Source organism: Pogona vitticeps, chromosome 1, assembly GCF_051106095.1.
Source record: "Pogona vitticeps strain Pit_001003342236 chromosome 1, PviZW2.1, whole genome shotgun sequence".
Taxonomy (NCBI): domain Eukaryota; kingdom Metazoa; phylum Chordata; class Lepidosauria; order Squamata; family Agamidae; genus Pogona; species Pogona vitticeps.
Window position 1 is genome coordinate 224,329,818 of NC_135783.1, and position 24,065 is coordinate 224,353,882.

The following is a 24,065-nucleotide window of genomic DNA, read 5'->3' on the forward strand; positions in this document are numbered from 1 at the left end:
ATTTTGAACAGTCCCAGTGTTAGGCTTCTGGATGCTGCAGTTTCAATATGTTTATATGGCTAAGTCTGCACTGCCTGCTATACCTCCAGTTTTTAAAAAGGAAAAATAGGTGATTTTTCCTCTGCAGATAGAGCCTGTTGATGTTGACTATTGATGGACATGGGGCTTTGGCAGAGGACACGCCACATTGATAATTAATTAACACACGATCACACTAATTCAATCAATTAAATACTTCCAATTTCCAAGTCTGATCACAATCAGTTGATTTCAATATATAACTTTAATTAATTAACCTTCATTACTATGTTTTATGTTCTCTATATCAGTGGTCTCCAACCTTGGGCCTCCAGGCGTTCGTGAACTCCAACTCCCAGAATTCTTCACCACCACCTCTGCTGGCCAGGATTTCTGGGAGTTGAGGTCCAAGAACATCTGGAGGTCCAAGGTTGGGGATCACTGCTCTATATATTTTCATTCACTGAACTACTTCTACCATAATTGCATGCAAAGGACAATAGAAATCTGATGTCTCCCCTACACGACAAATGTGAATTGTAAAACACATACATACATACATACATACATACATACATACATACATACATACATACATACATACATACATACATACATACAGACAGACAGACAGACAGACAGACAGACAGACAGACAGACAGAGAGAGAGAGAGAGAGAGAGAGAGAGAGAGAGAGAGAGAGAGAGAGAGAGAGAGAGAGAGAGAGAGAACTGCTGAAGGTACAGAGCATGGTCACTCTGTTAACTACATTTTTCAAATGATGGGTGCTGAACATTTGGCCCTCTAAGCATTTTGGAGTGCAATTTTCAGAATACTCTTGCTGGGTTAGGTTGATGGCAGCTATAAACCAAAACATCTCAGAACCCAAAGCTTCCTCACATGCTCTAAAGATTAGCATCAAATCTGAAGCTTATACCAGTTTTTAATGCATTTCCACACCACTTTAATCAAATATATAGATCCTCTCATCTCTCCAGATGTTTTTGCACACAAATTTCAAATTTTCCACCTAGCATGGTCAATGGTAAAGAACCGTGAAAGTTGTAGTACAAAGGTTAGAGTTCTCCATCCCTACTTTACACTTTTTTTGAATAAGAATGCCATTCTCTCATTCCAAAGTGAGGCAAGGAGGCCCTTGCAGATCTGACCTGAGGAGTATAGGAAAGCCAAAAAGTTTCTTCCCATTGTTTGCTGATGCTTTCCTACAAATATCTGTCTTCCTCATCTGCCTTTAAAGAATCTTTGCTTCGGAAACATGTGTTTGCTGAAGTAATATTTAGTCCTACTTTCAGAGCCTCTCCTCCAGACCCATTTTTCTCTTGAGTCAAGTTTTCTGATTGCAAGCCTGGAGATAGGGCTAGGAAACTAAATCCTTACTAGTGGGCAAGGATGATGAATTGCAACTTCCCTCTTCTTGCTTGTGTGTAAGGATGAACAATTTCCTGGCACTCTTGATAGAGTTTCTGAACTGGTGAGAACAATAGGTTGTGCACATGTGCATGCAAAGAAAGAAAGAAAGAAAGAAAGAAAGAAAGAAAGAAAGAAAAGCCAATTTTATCATCTTTTTTGCACAAAATAGTGTAATACTTGAATTACTCAGGATTAAGCAATTGCTACTTTATTTTCAAAAAGCCTAGAGCACTTGATGGGTTGGTGACATGTTTCTTAACAATCAGCTAATATTTCTTGAGCTTTGCTTCTAAAAAGAAAATGACACTAATACCACTTTAAACAATTGACAGAGACTGAAAGGAGATAAAACAGCTCCATTTTTGCTCTCAAATGCAAGTGAGGAATTTCCCAGGGCTATGATATTTCTCATCAAACTGTCCCAAGACAGCTTAAATTAAAGTGAATATAAAATTTAATGAGTTTTCTTCCTGCCCCTAACAATGATGGTCTTTTATCAGTTATGCATAAGTTATTTCAAGAATTCTTCTGGTACATGTAAGACATAAAAATACTTTAGATAAATAAGTATCCACATGCAGCAACATCCAGAATTGTCAAGGCATCTACTATATTCCAAATAATGAATATATACATCCATTGAACAGAGTTGCCCTTTCCCTCAATATGAACACAAAGAAAGCCTTCAATATAGCAGGTATCTTCCCTTAGAATATCCACAAAAAGAATCAAAATAGATTTTTATTAACCATATATTATATTGCCAGCTCACCCTTTTCCCATGGAGTGACAGGCAACATGCAAGGCCATCCTCAATCCTGCTTCATCCTCACAATAACCTTACAACATGAGTGAGGCTGAGGGATGGCAGTAAGGTTTCATGATGGGAGCTTCTAAAAAAAGGAAATTCTAAAGGCACAACTACAAACAATTCCAACAAGAAAAAAGGCAGGGAGGGGGCAAAAAGGCCAGTGTGGCTTCACAAAAAGCACAGAGAGGATGTAAAAAACCAAAAAAGTCATGAACAGGAAGTGGAAATAAGGCCAGACCACCAAGGATGAATACAGACAAGTAGCAAGGAAATGCAGGGATGGCATTAGGAGGGCAAAAGCTGAGAATAAGCTGATGTTAGCTAGAGACACTAAAAGCAATAAAATAAAACATTCTTCAGGTATGTGAGTCACAAAGACAAACAAAAGACATTGTGGCACAGCTCTGTAATGGAGATGGAAAAATGATGACAAAGAAAAGGTAGAGATGCTCAATTCCTATTTTAGTTCAGTCTTTTCCCATAAAACAGACTATGAACTTCCAATCAAATTGGAAGTGCAAGGAGGGGACAGGATTGCACCTGGAGACTGTTAAACAAATAATCAAGGAATACCTTACCACCTTGAACAAGTTCAAATCTCCAGGGCCAGATGAACTGCATCCAAGCGTACTGAAGGAACTGGTTCAAGAACTCTCAGAACCGCTATCCATTATTTTCTTGAAATCATGGGAAAGGGGTAAGGTGCCAGGGGACTGGAGGAGGGCCAGTGTTGTCCCTATTTTCAAAAAGGGCAAAAAAGGGATACCTGGGAACTACAGGCCAATCAGCCTGACATCAATCTCAGGCAAAATTCTGGAACAGATCGTGAAGTGGTCATTGTGCATGCACCTAGAAGGCAACTGTTCCAGAATAATAACTAGAAGGCAACATGGATTTGTCAGGAACAAATCCTGCCAAGGTAATTTGATCTTGTTTTTTGATCAGGTCACCTCCCTGATAAAGAGAGGGAATACTGTAGATGTAGTACTTCTTGTCTTCAGCAAAGCTTTTGACAAAGTGCCCCATGATATCCTGATTAGCAAGCTAACTAGGTGTGGAGTGGATAGATCAAGTGGATACACAGTTCACTACAGAATAATACTCAAAGGGTCCTTTTCTGACTGGGAGGAGTAACAAGTGGGGTACCCCAAGGTTCAGTCCTGGGCCCAGTGCTCTTCAATATTTTTATTAATTACGTGGATGAGGGAGTGCAGGGAATGCTTCTCAGATTTGCAGATGATACCAAATTGAGTGGAATAGTTAATACCCTAGAAGACAGAAACAAAATTCAAAATGACCTTGATAGGATGGAGCACTGGGCTGAAAGCAACAGATTGAAATTCAACAGGGATAAGTGCAAAGTACTGCACCTTGGGAAAAGAAACCAATTGCACAGTTACAAGATGGAGGATACCTGACTCAGCAGGAAGGAGCGAGCGATAAGGAGCTTGGAATTATAGTAGATCACAAGCTAGATATCAGCCAACAGTGTAATGTGGCTACAAGAAAAGGCTAATGCTATTTTAGGCTGCATTAATAAACATATACTGTAGTTTCCAGATCCCATGAGGTGCTAGTCCCCCTCTATTCAGCACTGGTTAGGCCTCACCTTGAGTATTGTGTCCAGTTTTGGACACACTTCAAGAAGGATGCTAACAAATTGGAACAAGTTCAAAGGAGGGCAACAAGGATGATCATGGGGCTGGAAACCAAGCCTTGTGAGGAAAGCCTGAAAGACTTGAGTATGTTTAGCCTTGAAAAAAGAAGACTGAGGGGTAATATGAGAGCACTTGTCAAATATTTGAAAGGCTGTCATACAAAGGAGGGGCAAGATCTGTTCTAGATCATCTCAAAGTGCAGGACACGCAATAATGGGCTCAAGTTAAAGGAAGCCAGATTTCAGTTGAATATCAGGAAAAACATCCTAACTGTTAGAGCAGTACGTAAGTGGAAACAGTTACTTTAGGAGTTGGTGAGTGCTCCAACACTGGAGGCATTAAAAAAACCTTAGATAATCACCTGGCAGATATGCTTTGATTGTATTCCTCCATTGAGCAGGGGATTGGACTTGATGGCCTTGTAGGCCCCTTCCAACTTCACTTTTCTGTGAGTCCATGATAGTCCAACTGGCTATCTGAACCTGTGCCGCCTTAGACACATGGCCTACTGTGAGATCAGAAACAACATTCAGGATTCAAACACCTGGTACAAAGAGTGTAAGCTGACAGGTTATTCTGTATGTACAATTCTATAAAATACCAACATGGCTGGGGAGTCAAGAATGAAGTTGAAGGAACAGATGGTCTCCTTAATTATTTCATTACTCCTCATCCTTTTCAAATTAGACAAACTTTAGGCCTGAGAACAGAGCAAAAGTTTTGTTCACAACCCTGATCAGGAGCAGATCAGGCACTTGCTGCAGTGAAGGGAATCTCTGAAGGACGCATGTCAGAAATTGCTTTGGGGAACCACTGTTTAAAGGGGATGAAAAGACGTTCTATGTAGGGGAGAGGAGAAAGAGTCAATGATGTAGCCAAATGTTTTTCAATTGTTTTTATGTTTGAGTTTTTTTAAAAAAAATCTTAATGCATGCTTGTTTTTTAAATATTATATGTTACAGTATTTTCAAATGTCTTATTTTATCTGTTGTGAAGTGCTTTGGTTCTTCTATGAGGTGAAAGGCAGCATTAAACAAACAAACACCTGCCTTGCCCACAAATAGGGTCTTAGCAAGAGGCATAACAGCTATGTGGGATGGAGTGCAGTCATTAGTCCTTTATTGCAGAGGTCCCCAACCCCCAGTCCGCGGCCCATAATGGTCCATGGCCTGAGCCAGACCAGGCCGTGGAAAGAGACCTCCCTCCCCACTCCCGCACATACTCCCCCCTGCATAGCTTGTTTGTGCCTGCACGCAAGTGCGTGCAAGCTGCACGAGCACTGTGCCGCCCTTTGTGCATGCGCACAAGCACACGCGTGCGAGAGAGCTCCTTCGCACATACGCACAAGTGCAGAGGGAGGGTGCCCTGTCTTCCCCAGCCAGTCTGTGGGGCTAAAAAGGTTGGGGACCGCTGCTTTATTGCATTTCTATAACTCCGAATGGAGTACTTTTATTAGCTTTGTGTAAATCATATATCTTTGATGTTCGCATTGTTCCTAATACTCATATATCACATGTACCTAATTTTTCAGTCCATTTGTATTACATTTTATGGAAAGCATTTTTTTAATAATAGATATTTTAGTAGCATACAGGGGACTATTTTCCATTTTTGAGAAATTTAAGTAATTATACTGAATATAAAACATCCATTTGAAGTAAGTGCATCATTTCTACAAAGTTTCAGGCTGGTGACTGAATAAAACTGTTTCTCCAAACTATTGATTTTCAAACCATCACTTTTCCAAACTACTGGCAAGTATGGTTCTTGGATGCCTCTGCCTCACACCATAAAATGTGCAAAAATCATCTGTGCTACGGTGGTGACTATAGCCAGAGAAAAACAAAACCAATAAAACACAAAACATAAAAATATAGTGGAGCCTTAAACACTAGCTTTTATATTCCAATGTGAGCTCTCATGAATCAGTCCATTCAGTCAGACATATCGGAGTGGAATGAAACAAAACTATTTGTATATGGGCACCCAACACTGGTAATTAAACACTGATTGTACAGGAACCCTAGTTTTAAAAGATACTATGAGGTGTGAAGGCAGCAGAAGGTTCTTTCTAGAGTCAACTCTTGCACCAGCACTTTATTGTTTTAGTGGCCTAATAAAGGTATCATTCACTTTCGCCTTTGGACAGTCTGGCAAAGAGTTTGATTGACACTGTAGCTTAACTAGCTTTGATCTGTGCACCCTATTAAGGATAATGCACTGCTGAAAACATCTCTGCTTGGATATGAAGTCATCCTCCTTTCCCAGTCAACTACATTACACAGGTATGTGGGAATTCAGCAGCATTATTAGGCTCTAGTAAATTAGACACAATCAGAAGATGTGAATTATCCAATGTACAGTAGGTCATTTCCAAACTAATGAAATAACTACTTCCGCAACAGACACTGAACATGGAAGCTTAATACAGCATTCTTCGTTGTCTGCCAAGAGTAAGTGAATGGGTATATTATACTAACATAATGTATTTAGATTATTTTAATATGATACTCGTTCACTTGTTCTTGGTATACCTTATATACTGGCCATCATAATCATCATCTTCATGTGCCATCAAGTCAATTCTCGCTTATGGTAACACTTTTCCAGATTTTCCAGGCACAAAATCCTCAGAAGTGGTTTCCTATTCCCTTCTTCTGGGGGAACTTCTGGGACTGTGCAGCTTGACCAAGGCTACACAGGCTGGCTCTACTCATAGGAGGCACAGTGAGGAATCAAGCTCACAACCTCTAGTTCCACAGCCAGATACCTAAACCACTGAGCTATCCAGCCTAGTCATACTGTCCATAACAGTACTGTCCTTACCTTCCGAAGCTGTGATGGGTATCTCCCATAACCTGCAAGCTGAACAGAAACCAGAAAAATCACCAATACCCCAAATGATATATATTTCAGTACAGTGTTGCTTTCTTGGCAGAGATTCCTAGGGCAGGGGAGAAGAGATTTGCAAATGACACCATTATCTATATCTACTTACTTTGGGGTACAATCAAAGTTATTTCATTGATATAATGATTGTTATCTCCTAGAGCATTTGAAAGTGTCCCTTACTCTCATTAGTCCTAGTCGCTCCCTCACAAATAATAATAAATATTAGCAAACAAAACAAAACAAAACTGTGTAACTAATAATGCTAGGAACTGCAAGAACAGTTAGGGTCCCAGAGTCATACTTTGCTTACTGATTATATCCCAATCCATGAGCCACCCTTGTTTCACATACTCCTGGTCTCTTAATAATCTCCTGGATCCACTGCTGTCCTGGCCGTTGGGAAGCTTGTTCTTAAAGGAAGCTGTAACCAAACCTGTGTGGCCAGCACTCCACTCTCCTTACTCCAAAGCATAAGGAAGGACATGCCAGGAGGTACTTTGCAGAGGGAACCCTCTGCCAGACTTTACTAAATAGATATCTGCTGTCTAAGAAGGAAAACAAAAAAGCAAGCAAGGAACACCCAAAGCCTAGTATTTCAGAAGGTTCAGAATTTGGCCAATCTACAAACAGGAACTAAGTGAACTGCAATTTAAAAAAAAATAGTATTAGGAAGAAAGAGCTTGAGGACACCTTCTTTTACTTCTTTGAGGCCATCCCTCTAATTTAGTGTCACTGCCAATATTCTGCAAGGTGAGGGTGGCAGGAGCTGCTGTCTTGGATTCCCAGATCCACCAAGGTGTATTTGCTCTTGGCAACTGGTGCCATGGTGCCAACTGCCTTTCCTCCAGCTCTCTGGCACAGGTGGTTTTCCACTTGCGCATCTTGCTCTGTCAATACCTGTTTTCAACTGCTCTTCTCTACTCTGTGTGGATGCCTAGGTTTTAACCTGAGCATGATGGCCATGTCCCACAGTGGCCCCACTTGTCCCCTAGGTGGTCCTCTTAGCTCAGTGACCCTCTCAGCAGTGAGAGGGTCACTGAGAAGAAGGCTGGTCCTTGTTGGGTAGCCAAAAGGCAGGGGACTTCCCTTCCTGCTATCTAGTAGCAAGTGACAGATGTAGTGCGACTTAACACTGAGAGTGTCACTGGACTGACAAACAACCCCATTGCAGAAGTCACCAGGTGATGACCTTCTCAATTTGCAGACCTGAGTGACTGCCAACAAACTTACTAAAGAAATGGGGGGCCAGATCCCTGTTTCTGGATCCTTTCAATTGAAAGACATAATTGGAATCTGGAGAATTGTTTCTTGATATCAGCCTTGCAAATTTTAAGACAAAGGTATCTGTGCTTATATTGGACACTTTTAATGAGTTTCGACAAGCTGAAGCTGTGCTGGACTGTGGCCATAACATTTTAAACTCCTTGACCTTCCTGTTGATTTTATATAGCATTGATGCGGCCTCTGACCCTAAAATGTTATGAGAAGTTTCTCAAGATGGGAAACAGGCAATTCAGCAAGATTCACATATTATTTTGTTTTTTCCTTTTCTATTCAGAATACTCAATTGATTTTCTATGGAGGTCTGCATGTAGATAGAATAAAACTATTACTATGTCAGTTCTTTCAAATAAGGCTTTTCTTACCCCTAGATGTATTTCTTTCAATGATAGCAGCATTCTTCTCTTAAAAAATGCTTCATAAAGATAACAATTTCTAGTATACCTATATTTCAAATTTATTTCCTGAAAGGCACTCTTGCATTGAACAAGAATTTGACTGTGAAATTATTTAAAGGATACGGACAAATTAGCATTCTATATGGACAGGTGACAACTACCACCTATCTTATCATGAGGCAATCGCACTTTAGTACTGTATTATATTCAGATGGTATCTGACACTTAAGAAGGCTACAGAAACTTACTGAATAATCTGGGAGTTAAGGTGGGAAACATCTGGTCAATGGAAAACATTGTTAGAAACTTTTATTAGAGACAGAGCAAATATTGTGAAACAATATTTCCCTGTATACACTGTGTCACAAAGAAAGACGACTGACAGAGCTGATCTAGGACTTTGAGCAAATGTCTTTTTTAAAAAAAACATTTGGCAAAGATCAATAGTGGTGCCTCGCTTAACGAGCGCACCGTATAACGACGAAATCGCATAGCGAACCGTTTTTTCAGATCGCTAATGCGATCGCTTAACATTTTTCTAATAGGGCTAAATTCGCTTTGCGAAGACCGGTATGCGTTTCGCTTACCGATCTTCGCAAAACGAAGCCCGACGATCAGCTGTTCGGCGGCCAAAATGGCCGCCGGAAGCCCGGAAATGGCCGCGCGCAGCGTTTTCGCGCCCTCGTTAAGCGAGGCGAGGGCGTGAAAATGGCTGCCGGCCATTAAGAAGCTTCGCTGAACGGTGAGTATTTGGCCCATTTGGAACGCATTAAACCATGTTTAATGCGTTCCAATGGAAATCCCTGCCCCGTTCAACGATGCTTCAGCATAGCGAAGGTTAATCCGGAACGGATTAACCTCGCTATGCGAGGCACCACTGTAGATGCCTCCTCACTCCATTCCACATGGAACAGATGTCTGGACAGCAAGTTGCACCTCCCACACTGTCAATGGGATAAGGTACTCCACCACATCAGAAGGCAACAGAATCATTCAGGGAGGAGAGGTGGTGGTGTAGAAGAAGTTGAATAGCACAAACTGCTCTGTCCTCAAAGAAAGAAAAAATGACAAGAGAAACTCATCCAAGAGTGAACAGCAGATATTTTAAGGTAAGAGGCATCTGGGCCAAGGAAAAACAAATAAGGAGGCAGAGCCAATGGTATGTGGAGCTAGAACCAACATTTAGTAACACCAGGCCCAAGCAATTCTGGTTTTCTGCCTTCTAGCGCAACCCTGAGCATAGTAGTAACATTTTTCTCCCTCTAAAATTATAAATGCAAATGTAAGAATCTATTGTGCATATTTTAGATGCTACTCATAAGGGTCAGAATCCTATTCACTTATGCAATCACATAAGGGCAACTGTGTAAGCATTTCCCCCTCTCCATTAGGTTTCTCATTACACACCCATTCTTACAATCAACTGTGTCATGAGTGGCCTGTGGGCCTGCCCTTATGTGCCCGGAAACAGCAGCAACATTTGGACTGTCATTTCCAAGTACCATTTATTTTGATTAGTTCTTCCACAGCAATGTTTTAACTGGGAGTGGGTATCGTTTCATTACAGCCAGGTGCACAGCAGACCATAAAATAATTTTCACGAATGTAGAGCATCTCACATCAACATTAGACTTCCGTTTTAACAAAGGAAAATAAAGCAAAAGAGGTGGGAGAGGCAGCGCTCAACAGCAAAGAATTGGTGCTAAATTCTCTCCTCCCCACCTCTCTGTTTTTATTTCAGCGAGATCTCTTTTGTGTGAAGAACAAAAAAGAAATCAGGGAAGGGAGCTTGGAGGGGGAGCTGCAGAGCTCAGACTTCAGGTTCCATCATAAATTTGTGTCTGTAAATCACCAGGAGCAGAAGTACAACGACAACTGTGTTGGCTCAAATGTTAGCTGACAGCTGTGTACTAGGAGCAGGAACACATTTCTCTTTGGTTCACTCTACAACCATGTTTGAATAAACAGGGGAAAGATTTACTACTCTACACTTTCCACTGAAAGTGAGATTCTTTTGACTTTCTCAGACACTTTGCTTTGTCTTTTGGGGCACTATTTCCTTAATGCTTTGGGGGTTAAGCCAGTGACTTAATTGCACATCCAACTCTGCAAGCAGCCTTCTAAAAGGCTCATCCCCACTGAACTCCACTGGCTACCCTTTCCATGCCAACTTCAAGGTGATGATGTTAGGGCCTTGATACCTGACAGAACAGCTCGTCCTGCCGAGATCTGCCCATCCCATATGATCTTCCCAGGCCGTGCGGCTGAACGTTTTGACCCTGAGAGAGGCCCAGAAAGAGAGAACCAGAACCCAGGCCTTCTTGGTGGTTGCTCCTCAGCTCTGGAACAAGCTCCCGCCCAAAATCTGCCAGGCCCCTTCACTGGGAAATTTTAAGCGACTGTTAAAAACATTTTCGAGGGGCAACTATAATTATATAATGGTTGAAATGCTGTTGTGCAGCTCCACGTGGCAGTAGCAACACTGTCTGCTGCTGCAACAAGAAATTGCTGCTGCCTAAAGGCAATTTCAGGGTACACCACGCAATTAATTTGTGTCCATTCCAAAACTGCCAAAGGCAAGCTTCAGTCACCAGCAATTTGCCACTGCTGCTGATGTCAGCCGCCTAGAGTGGTCCTGACCCGACCAGATAGGCGGGATATAAATAAAATAAAATAAAAATAAATGAATCTAACGACAGATTATGACACAATTCTGTCATCTAAGCCCTGCAGTAGGTGTGAGGGTAGGTGATATTGCGTCTGGCTCCAGAAACATGTAGAATCTAGTTCTGTTTCACAATTGGTACTGCAATATCCACAAAGATTTATCTCCCGTTGAAAGATACTACCGTTTAACAAGTACGGTGAACAACTTGGACTGAGTCCATTAAACTCAATGAGGCTTCCTCCCAATACAGAAAAAATGGACAAGACTAATGATAGGAATGTACAGCAAATCTGTTGTTTGTAGATCCTGACAGTATCAAAATCTATGTTTCAGTATCAGCTCTTCCACAGCCATAGTGATGTGCTATACAGGTAAAGTATGACTGGTGGATTCAAGTGGATTTATGTTTATTTTGCATGGAAGCCAAGGCACATATATTACTGATCAAATGTTACAATATGGTGTGGGTTGATCTGCGGTCTGAATTTCTTTGCTTTGGGGGCTATAGAAGTCGTATAGCAACCAAATTCAAGCACAATATTTTGCTTTAAACTGAATATTTCACCCAGTCTGGAAAATCATATTTTGAGGAGGAACCACTTCCCAACCGAAAAGAGGAGTGTGAGCTGTCGTTTCCAGTGCCCACAACAGAGGGATATGAGACAGCATGTATGCTGATACCAGCAGTGGCCCAACTGAGAGTAGAGGAGAAAAAGAGCAAGAAAGAAGAGCGAGAGGAAGGCAAGAAAGGGGAGGAGCCAATAGTGGAGGGATATCTGGTGACAGGGGCTGAGGAGAAGGAAGAAGAGAAAAGAGAGCTAGACTGGGAGACTGAGGTAGAAAAGGAGGAGGAGAAAAAGAAAGGAAAGGGGGTGAAGGAAGAAGACATTCCTCTAGGATGGGGTTGGTTAGAAATGGAAGACCCCTGGACAGGAGAGTGTGTTAAAATGAAACTGACCCTAGAGGAAACAGAAAGGAGACAGCAATATCATAACGTGAGACCTGAGGGGAGCAAGATAGGAAAAGAGGGAGAAGAGCCGAAAAGGCAAAGAAAGGAAGGATTGGCAGTGCAGCTGGGGGAAGCAGAACCAGTGGAATGGACAGTCTATGTCTATCCCAAGAAGGAAGACCAATGGAAGAATGGGACTAAATTGGTGGTGATGTCTCAACCAGAAACACCCATGGATGGAGAGTCGGCTCAGCACCCCTGTTGCAGTACCATATGTCCCAGTTTGAGGACTCCCATGAGAAAACCCACAGATCGCGAACGGTTTGGAGTGAACCCCCGATGGTTAACTCTCTTGTGATGCCCAAGTTAAGGGACTGTTATGTTGAATGCAGGGAAAATGAGGAATGCGTTGGTCCAACTGAAGTTGTTGTTCACGGTTCTCTTATGTTTGAAAATAAAAGAAATGCTTATGAAGAAGGCCTGTCTCCACTCTTTGGGGAACAAAAAGGGGAATGGAGTTTTCCCAATGTTGAACCCACTCATACATGTTTAGGGCTGTTCTCTGTCAAAGAAATTATTGTGAAGCTTGCAGTTTGTTTATTGCAAACACACATTTTGGGCAACTAAACAGATGATGATATACCACTGTATGGTCAGTGTAGAAACAAAATAAACTACCTAATTGTTAGCAAAAGATGAAGAAACTCTGAATCTTCATATTCACTTTATGTAAGAAAAATATTTAATATTTGTGGATTTGTACATACTTTTAAACTGTATTCCTATTACCTGGAACTTCAACTGGTAGCAAACATGGCTGGATCCCACATGGTCTAACTGGCCAAAATCCTACAGTGTGAATTATATCACATAAAGTCAATGACATCACGGACAGCAGGAGGTTTCTAGTAATTAAAGAGTTACTTCTTTCATTTTGTGCCTCACACAACCCGCGCACAATCAGTCTCACTCCAGGCAAGTTAGTAAAAAGCCCAGAAAAGAAGCAAGAACTCTTTAATAATAATTGCATGCCATGACATCAATTCTGACTTACTGCAATCCTTTCTAGCATTTTCTAAGTGTCAAGTACTCAGAAATGTTTTTTCATTCCCTTCCTCTTCAGGCACTTGGAACTGTGCAGCTTGATCAAGGCCACACAAGGTGGCTCCTCTCCTGTTGACAACAGTGGGAAACCGAACTCTCAAAGTTTGGCTCCACAGCCAGATATCTCACTTACCACATTATCGAACCTGCAGAAACTCTTTAATTATCATCAACATGATGCTGGCAATATCCTCATCCAGCAAGGGTAAATTGCTGGTAATTAAAGAGTTCCCCCTTTAATTTGAGGTCTTGCCCAACTCACCTGTGATGCAATTGATTGCAGATGAGTTGCAAGGTGAACCCCCCCCCCCAAGATCAAAACAGGAACTCTTTAATTGCTGGCACTCTCTCTATACAGGTAGGTAATGTAATTAAATTACTGGTGCAATTTATACTACAGAATTATGGCCAATACAGCTAAAAGATTTATACTTTTGAGTCTAGAAAGAAAAATACTTGCATCCCTTAATGAGAAGAACTTGCAACTTTAGTAATGGAACAAAAATTGATTTTGTCGACACAAACTTTAAACAAATATCTTGTGGAAATACTGTCCACTAAACCTAGCACATTATCATGGCTATGTATTTCCCTCTTCTCTTTTCTTCTCCCCACCCCCACCACTTCCCCCCCCAAATGGGTTTATCACTTTAAAATCCAATAAAACAACGTGTGTGTGTGTGTGTGTGTGTGTGTGTGTGTGTGTGTGTGTGTGTGTGTGTGTGTGTGTGTGTGTGTGTGTGTGTGTGTGTGTGTGTGTGTGTGTGTGTGTGTGTGTGTGTGGTGTGTGTGTGTGTGTGTGTGTTTTAAAGGAAAGTATGTCCCTACTTTGCTACATAGAGAGAATCACCAACCAGGTCATCACCTTATCCAACACTGTGCGGGTCTTCCAATTTATAACACACTAACACCATCCCACTTTGATGACTAAATTACTTAAAACTGAAGCTACTTTTCATTCTCATTAGCTCCAATAATGAGCATTCCACCTACAACAGTCTGAATGCTGTACTGCATTGCGGCTAATTTAATCCAATGAACTGCTCATTATGCAACTAGTGCTGTCCACACAATTTGCAGTACTTGACAGAAAGAAGCTAAGCAAAAGGCAAAGAGAAGTGCATTGGCTGCTCTGGCATAAACAATCTTTTACTCATTTGCCATGTTGTCAAAAGCTTCACTAACTTACTTTTCTCAAACAAACCATTCGATTGTTACATGACTCCTTTCTCTTTATCTCCGGAGAGGGAAAACTTATTTCAGTGAAATAATATTGAACAATATTGAAGATATTGAAAATTTGGAAGGCCCATTTAATTCAAATGCAACTGGTCTAGTTACATAGTTGTTGTTAGATAAGTTAAAGAGAAACTTGGGAAACAAGTTTCAGAAAGGAAGCTGTATTAATTTGTTTCAACAAAAAAGTTTTTAAAGTATTATGGCTTCTTTAAGAGCAACACTTTTTTTTAATTCAGCGTGAGCATCTAATTCTTCAGACACACAGACCATGATATCTGGGCCACAGGTTTATATCCAGTGTACGTGGTTTGGGATGGGTAAATATAGACTATGAATACCGTATTAATTCTTAGTTATGGCTGTTCCAAGACGACAAAAGCCTTACGCAGACGCACAGTGAACACTCCTTCCATCCCACTGCCCTTACAGGGAAGTTTGGTGAGAATATAAGAGGACTTTTTTGGTGGCTGCTCCCAGGCTTGGGTATGTCTTCCTCTCAGGAGGCCAGATTGGCACTCTCCCTTCTCTCCTTCAAGATGTTGGTAAAGATCTTCCTTTTTTAGGCAGCCTATTAGCAAATAAATTAAAATCAGAGAATAATAGAATAATGGAGTTGGAAGGCCCCTATAAGGCCATCAAGTCCAACCTCCTACACAATGCAGGAATCCAAATCAAAGTACATTAACAGAAAGTGGCTTTACTTTCTCTTGAATGCCTCCAGTGTTGGAGCACTCACCGCCTCCCAAGGTAATTGGTTCCACTGTCCTACTGCTCTTACACTTAACAACATTTTTCCTAATATTCAACCTAAATCTAGCTTCCTGTAATTTGAGCCCATTATTATGTGTCCTCCACTCTGGAATGATTGAGATCAGATCCTGCCTCTCCTCTGTATGACAACCATTCAAGTGTTTGAAAAGTGCTATCATATCACCCCTCAGTCTTCTTTTCTCAAGGCTAAACATGCCCAGTTCAGTCTTTCCTCACAGGGCTTGGTTTCCAACCGCCTGATCAACTTTGTTGCCCTCCTCTGAACTTGTTCCAGTTTGTCTGCATCTTTCTAGAATTGTAATGTCCAAGATTGAACACAGTATTCAAGATGAAGCCTACCCAATGCTGAGGAGATGGGAACTAGTACTTCACAGGATTTGGAGACTATACTTCTGTTAATACATCCTAAAATAGCACTTGCCTTTTTTGTAGCCAAAAAGTATTAGATCATATCCAGGCTGCGATCTACAAGAATTCCAAGATCCTTCTCACTCGTAGTATTACTGAACCAAGTACAGTATCTCCAATCTTGTAACTGTGCATTTGATTCCTCCCTCGCCCCACAGGTGTAGAACTTTGTACTAATCCCTGTTAAATTTCGTTCTGTTGTTTTCAGCCTAGTACTCAAGCCTATCAAGATCTTTTTCAATGTTGTTTCTGTCTTCCAGAGTATTGGCAATTCCACTTAATGTTGTGTCGTCCACAAATTTGATAAGCATTTCTTCCATGTCCCAATCCAAATAATTAATTAAAAAGTTGTAGAGCAGCAGGCCCAGGGTTGAGCTGCAGGTTATCCTGCTTGTTACCTCCTCCCATTTTGAGAAGGAGCCACTTTGAATACGATTTTGTAATCAACGGTGTATCCACCTGACAGTTGTTCTCTCCAGCCCACACCTAATTAGATTGCTAATCAGAATATCTTGGAGCAGTTTGCCACAAGCTTTGCTGAAATCTAGATATACTGTATTATAGACAAAAGAAGGGAATCTTATTGTGGGATGTTGTATATTTTATGTTTTTGTTTACTATATTTCTGGTGAGCTTTCAAAGTAGTTTTAAACTAGTTTTAAATTATTAGTCTTTTAGATATTATTATATGTTTAATTGCTCTTCAACGTCATAATTTAATGTGCTTTCCATTTCCTCTGTTTTTTTTTTTTAAATAATTGTGAGGCATCTTGGGTTCCTTAACCAGGAGAAAGGTGGCATAGAAATGAAATGAAATTACTATGTTAATATCTCTTCCTTCTCTGGTCTTAAAAAAATCAGGACAACGCCGTATGGTCCTCAAAATGATACAAATGCAGGAACAGGTGATACCTATTTGTACTCTGGTCATGCAAGCTGACAGGGCTATAAATTATAGGATCTTTTAGAGGTCATGAAATCATAAGTTCATTTTAAGTTGTAAAAGACTTTAAGGTATAAAACACCAACAAACAATAACAACATTCCAAGAGTCATGGCAATATGAAGACACAAACGACACTACTTTTCAGAACTTCATTTTTCAGGAAGAGTGGGATGTACTGAGGGCAAGCTTTTTGCCAAATTGTTGTATAGGCTATATGCCCAAACATTTTTTTTATTATTTCAGGATACAAAAGAACTCTGTGCCTCTCACACAGGAGTGCTAACATAATGTGATCTAATTCAACATTTACACTTTTTTTGGTAGGCTTTATTCTCTGACAAGTGACTCTACCAAATCAGATATTTAGCAGGAACTAACTGCAGCTGCTGTTGCAAAGCCTTTTCAATTTGATATGCACCAACGCTCTCTATTTTAGTCATTGTATTAACTTCAAAAGCAGCCATGTAAAACAAAGAAGCAGTTTCATTCCCATTTGACATCCAGGTGACTAAAAGGGGGCAAAGGGATTACAAGCAGTCATTCTTTCCGGTTCTGTGGCTAATGCTATAAACAAAACACGAATCAATATTGTCCTCCAAGAGTGACAAGCAGATATAAACACCAAGGCCATTTATCCTTCTAACTCTTTCTAGGCTGTAGTTAGAGATGCAAAGTCTGAATAAAGTACAGTACTGTAATACCAGTTATAGACCCTGGAATTCCCACTTTCCAAGTTTCTAATATAGGAGCTTTCCAGCTAAGAGCAAGGTATGCCCACAATGAGGGCAGAGATCCACACCTGTCCAAGCTTCTTGGTTCTCCTCTCCTCCTGCTCTTCCAGATGCTGATGCTTGTGCTGCTGCTTCCTCTGCCATGGTCAGCTCTGGGTTGGTATGGGCTCTCCCAACCCTACTTCAGTCCTTCTCTTTCCTCTTTCTCCAGTAGTTCGGCTCCACAACCATGAGGATCTCAGTCTAGGTCCCCATCTCATGGGAGTGCCATGCCACAGTGCCACCTTCTCCCGGCTTGGAATGGTGGGAGGCACTATAGTGGAAGGGGAAGGAGACACCGGCCCTGGGTCGGAAAACAACAGCTGGCTGACAGGAGGATCGATGTCCCTGTCCTCTTCACAGACTATCATTTTATACAAGGTTAACAAAATTGTTCTAATTTATTGAAGTTATTTTTCCTTCTCTCCCTTAACAATGTATGTATTTGCATACAATTTTGATTGGGAAAGCTTCTCAGTGCAATCCCAAGCACTGTTACTGAATAACTTACAATACAGGCTATTTCCATATCCATTTAGAAACAAATCCAAACTTCACAGTCTTGTCATGGCTGCCAGAGAAACACTCCATAAACTAAACATGCTGTCTACAGCATTCTGTTGATAAGAAGGGGACATGCATAAATCTTCTGGCAGTTTTGAATTGAACATCAGGAGTGGTAATCGTCCTGCTGCATCTTTGTTCTGCTATATCGCCAACAAAAGCAAATCAAATGTTTTCAAATACCATTGGGGGGAAATGTTCATTTATCACTTTGTTTTTTACTGGTAAAATGATAGATAACTCATTCTGAATAACAGAACTCCCATATTCTCTGCAACAGTACTGTCAAGAAAATATAATGGCTATTAACTATACTTCAAGAAATACTTGCAGCTTTTCAGATGTGATTTCAAACAGATAAAAAAGCATCCCTGTCAAAAGCCAGCCGTAGATCAAACGAAATCATTTTTAGGTTTATTCCAGCAGGATACAAAGCACTTTAACCACAAAATGATAGATGCCAGCATACCAGATTATCTTACATTTAATGCTTTGTTCTCAGGGGACAGGGGGTGGGGAGATAGAGCAGGATAAACCTGGATATACTGGCTATCATATCAAACCATAGGCATAAGATCATATGACCAAGTAAGCTTTATCCAAACTACTTGAAAAGCCAAGCAGGAAATCACAAGTGACTCATTGTTTGAGCAGGGAAGGTTGCCTCCTCCATTATTTGAGGGTCGAGGCATTCCACCTGCATAGACCATGGGCTTCCCTTCCATACAATCTTGTGTAAAAACATAGCTCATCATTACTGTTGACTTCTTCAGCTGTATTTGGAGCAGAGTTGGTTGGATAGCTCAGAGAAGAATTTTACTACCCATTGTGCTTCTTAAGGTAAGAGTCACCTTGTGTGCACATGAAGAGTGGTTCATTCCAGAGGACCCACAATTCCCACTGCAATGGTAAACCGACTGAATATTTCTAGGAAATTCTGGAGAGATTCACCCTAGGTGGGAATCAAGCCACAAACTGTGTCTGCCCTCACCAATCTTTCAACCCTACTCTATGTATCTACACATCTATCCTCCTGCAAGTCTGGTTCTAGTTTCTCCACTCAGTATCCACTTCTTGGATCACTAATCAGCTCTGCTACAATCAGAACTTTCTGTGAGCCTCTAGCTGTGATGAAATAACAACCCACAAAAACACACACAAGCCACTTCTATTGTTACACACATTTGAAATATTCTTTAAAGTAGTGTAGTTCAAAGTACTATTTTGAAGATTTTTGGTTGAGCTTGTTTTTTGTTTTTTTACTACTAGATGAATGTTACAAAAGTTTAATTAGACTAAAAATCTCAAGCATGTTAAGAAATGCAACTCCTTTGAAAGGCACAGTACTTCTTCTACAGCAAACGTTGTGTTTTTTTATTATTTTATTTTATTTATAATCTGCCTTTATGGCAAAAAGGACATTTGACACACCTGAAGACAAGGAAACATGGGTAAGAAATAAACCCTTAATTAAAACTTAACATTAAAATCGAGCAAACCAATACCACAATGAAAAGCAAAATGCAAGATATAGGAGGACTAAATTAGTTTGATCTCCTTCCACCACAGAACCACTTCCTTGCCAAAAAAAGGCCTGCCTAAGTAATAACATGTTTTGGGATAAGAGGTAATTTACAGAAGTTAAGTGTGCCTAACTTTATTCCCAGAAGACTTTCCCGAGATAAATAGCTATCACCCTGCATAAATTTCTCATCATATCCACCACAGGATATTGCCATCTTATTCTAAATACAGTATCCTTATTATAATTCAGACCCATAGAAATAATCTTGGAAGCTCAAATGAGTGACTTGATGCTTTCCTAATATAATCCTTATCTATGCGAGTGCACGGTATTAATGATTGCCTATTCAATTCCTTCGCTGATTGAATCTGTCTGGCAGTACTATAGAGAAGTTTCCCATAAATTGGGACAAATGAGAGATTGTTTAGGATGCAGAGCAACTTTTGCTGGAGCTGGAAATATACCGAAGTATGGTATGCAAAGTATTTCAAGTAAGGTTCACAACTTCCTTAAGCAAGGCATGACAGTCAATACCGTGTGGAGCAGTGAGAACATTAGATTAGGTCTCCGAGTATCTAGATTTAAGTCCTCAATAGGTCATGGAGCTCACTTGGTCCGTCACTGTCTTGCAACCTATTCTATCTCACAGAATGATTTTAGGAATAATAAGAGCTAGGTATGGTACCTTATGCTCCTTGAGAAAAGGCAGTGTATGGAGGTAGGACTTAATCGCAGGGAGATTGACTGGGTTTCAGGAGGCTTCTGAAACTAACCGAGGCCACTCAGTTTTGCCCCCTTCTAACTTGGGGGGGGGAAGGACTTTTAATGGAGAAGTGAAAGTCTGAAGCAACAAAATCTGACTGAGAAGGAAGGTGACCCAGCAGATCCCTGGACTTGCCTCTCTTTGAAGTTGCAATCTGAAAAGCAGAAACTTAGAAGGTGCCATCTAGGCACAAAGATATGAATGCCCCAAGACAGAGAGCGGAAAAGTACAGAAGGATTTTGGAAAAATAATCTTGACCGAAGGATTTTGGAAAAATAATCTTGACCAAACTTGAAGTAAGTGGCGTGTTTTACATATGGAACTGCTAAGGACCTACAGTGAGGTCTTGACTTGAGAACTTAATCCGTATTGGAAGGCGGTTCTCAAGTCAAAAAGTTCTCAGGTCAAATCTGCATTTCCCATAGGAATGCATTGAAAACCATTTGATCCGTATCTGCTCTTTTCCGTCCATAGAAACTAATGGGAAGCTGCTATTCCGCCTTCGACCACTAGAGGGGGATATTTTGTTTCTTTTTTTCTTAGGTCAAGAAAGGTTCAGGGAAGGCAGGGAAAATACAGTCCAGGCAGTACCAGGCAGTCCGAAGACTGTCTCCCAATCCACTCTCTAAATGCTGGGAGGAGTGAGGAAGCAGACAGGCACCCTTTTCACTGGCCAACAGTTAACTGAAAGTTCAAATTTTGCACTTTCCCTGCCTCCCATGTGGTTTTTTTTAGTTCTTAACTCAAATCTAAGTACTTAAGTCAAGTCAATATTTTCCTATGAGAGTGGTTCTTAAGTCAAAATGTTCTTAACTCAAGCCGTTCTTAAGTCAAGACCCCACTGTAATACAATGAAGAGACTGTGTAATCTGTCAGGGAAAGTGAGTGGATCTGTATTTGGCCAAACCAGGAACACTTCCTCTTGCCCCTAATTCATCTGAGGCTTGGCTGAGAAGCAGAAAGAAAGGGGGAGGAAGGGAAAAGAAAACAATTCTGCTTCTATTGTGACAATAAAACTCACTCCTGCAGGACAATATAACCATAAATTAGTGATGGATTTAAATCTGTGGAGCAGCCTGAAACAGTCTCAGGAAAAGCCCTTCCTCCTGTCAACTTTTTGCCCCAGGCTATTATTGTGAATGACTATTTTGGTCACTACCTGCTGGAAAGAAATCCAGATAATACCTCCAATTATGAAAATAGACATCCTCAAGAATATTCAAAACATTGTACTTAATGGACTGCACCAGATGAAAACAGAGATGGATCAGCTATTTGAACAAATTAAAGTCGTGGGGACAGAAATGGAATTTACAGTCAAGATAGTGAAGACAGAGAAAGAAGTGAAACTGTGACAGGGAATCAACTTTTTTAAACCACAGAGACAGACAATTTTATTCTTAAAACCCAGAAGGTTCTAGAAAAAAAAGGTGAAGATACAATGCAGGAGAGAGCCAATTTGTTAATCTCCCTTCTGGAGATGTCAACATCAGAAATGCATCAAATTACTATGAATTTTGATATGAAAGGGAGAAGAATCGAGATGATGAGACACATGCTGTGGCAGACAAGGGAGATAATATATGGAGTGAATGAAGCTCTTGAGAATGAATGCATGGTCCATAAGATGGAAAATGAAAGATGACATGATAAGAGGGGCACAAAATATTGGTTAGAATATGGAGATAGAGCAGTGGAGATAAACGTTGTTAAACCTAAGAAGGTATTTAGTAGTGAAAGAATATATGATAAAATAAGCACAAATTAATGGTTATAATAGTGATTTAACAATAGAACAATTTAGAATAATAGATATAAGATGGAAGAATAATATTTAATCCCTAAAACTAGTAAACTTAAAGATAAAAAGAAAGAGCAAGTCCAAGAAAATGGAAGATTAGTAATGATAAATATTATGGAAATTGTTCTAATGTGTTTTCCTTTGTATGATTTCCATCTTTAATACAATTGTATGAGTGGATGTAAGAATACTTTTTGCTCTCTAGAATTTTACCCTTTTTCACCCTTCCCCCCTTCTTACCTGGGCCTCTATTTGTACCATAACCCCGATCCCTATGAAAATGAATAAAAAATATATTTTTAAAAAAAGAGAGAGAAAAGGCAGTGTATGACAGTAACAAATCAATTGCACAGGTCAAATCCATCACTAAATGGACATACGATATTTTGTTTGTCTTTTTTTCAGAGAATACAGTGGTGCCTCGACTTACGAATGTCCCTACTTACGACCATTTTGAGTTACGACCAGCTCCGGCCACAAAATTTTGTTTCTACTTGCGACCAGAGCTTCCACTTACGAACAGAAAAAGGCAGGGGGAAAAGGCAGGAAATTCAAATTGCTAACTGTAGGTGGCGAAAGAGGCTGCTTCTTTGTAGCTCTTTCACCCCAGCAGTTATAGTTTGCATTGGAGGAAGCTTCGGAACTGCCTGGCTTCTGCTTCTCAGTGAGCCTGTGTGTGTTTGCAGGGAGGCTTCGGAACTGCCTGGTAAGGTAAAGTGTTGCTTTTTGCTTTTTAAAAACTGTTATGGCTGGTTTTTGCAGGGTGGGTTTGGGCTGGGGGGGTTACATTTCTGTGCTGTGATGGGTCTTGGAAGGTTTGTTTTTTGGTTTCCCCTACCATTTCCGATGGGTCTTGGGGGGTTTGGTTGCTTTTTGGGTTTCCCCCCCCATTTCTGATGGGTCTTGGGGGTTGGTTGCTTTTGGGGGGGGGTTCCCATTTCCAATGGGTTTTGCATGCTTCCCTTGTGTTTTCCTTTGTTCTCTGTGCATTTCCGACCTGGTCCTTTTGTTCTCTGTGCATTTCTGATCTGTTCGGTTTGTTTTCTGTGCTTTTCCAATGGGTCTTGCATGTTTGATTGCTTTTCTTCTCCCCCCCTTCAGTCAGAAGGGATTAATTGCGTTCCATTGAGTCTTGCAGTGATTTTTTTGGGTGATTTTTTTTCTTTGTCTGGAACGGATTAATGGGGTTTCAATGCATTCCTATGGGAAATGGTGCTTCAACCTACGACCATTTCGAGTTACATCCATCTTCTGGAACGGAATATGGTCGTAAGTCGAGGCACCGCTGTATTGAGGTTAGAGGGATAGTAGCTTTGTTGTGCTAAGAGCCATTCTCAGTCTACTACCATTTCTGGTAAACATATTTGGCATGGTGTACAGCATTTTGACTGGCCAGATACAAAACAAACAATGTATGTGTATCTGTGAAGAATCCCAGTCATCAAGCTGAGGTTATCTGGAAGATGCATCATGGCAATTGGGCTTTTTTCTTGTCTCCTCTCTGAGGAGAGTTGGTAAGAGATCCCTGATATATCCTCCATGTTGGTTTCACTTCCCCCAGGTCTTAATAGGCTTGTTAGAAGGACAAAGGATGGGGCCCATTGTCATGGATTGTTAGCAGTCGTTAACAGTGGTCTTTCTGGTGTGTGTGTCCTAATCTTTCTGGGGACAGATGAAAGGGCAGCATGATAAATAGGAGACAGATGGTATCTAAGGCCTCCACCCCTTTTGAGTGAGGGATTCTCTATATGCACATGTATGGCCTCCCTCTCTCAAACCACCTATTTTCTCATGCAAAATGAGTACATCTTGGCTATCAAATTAGTGATGTGTCCTTCAAATGAAGAAACACTGCTGATTGTGGTCCTCAGCCATTGCCCCTCCTGTGCTGAGCCATTCTCCTGTTCAGTGGCTGTTTGGTTTATCCAGTGTAGAGCTCCAAACACTCCTCTTTGCATTGGACCGCATATACTATATTGCTCTTGTTGTGTTTTGGTGTCCAGCCTTTTGGGTGGACAAGTCTTTGCCTTAGTGTTTTTGTGGGTTTGAAGTGCACTGGTATGTGGTGT

The 24,065-nt window shown here is 40.8% G+C and overlaps 1 protein-coding gene and 1 long non-coding RNA gene across 3 annotated transcripts in view; one reads left to right on the forward strand and one right to left on the reverse strand.

The window, feature by feature from the left end:
- THSD7B (thrombospondin type 1 domain containing 7B) overlaps positions 1–24,065 on the reverse strand; it is a 642,879-nt gene that overhangs the window by 418,996 nt on the left and 199,818 nt on the right. The gene's annotated exons all lie outside the window — the stretch shown is intronic.
- LOC144583383 (uncharacterized) overlaps positions 9,289–24,065 on the forward strand; it is a 34,294-nt gene continuing 19,517 nt past the window's right edge. The window contains exon 1 of the long non-coding RNA XR_013537131.1: positions 9,289–9,367. This is a non-coding gene — a long non-coding RNA (uncharacterized LOC144583383). The remainder of the gene's footprint in view (positions 9,368–24,065) is intronic.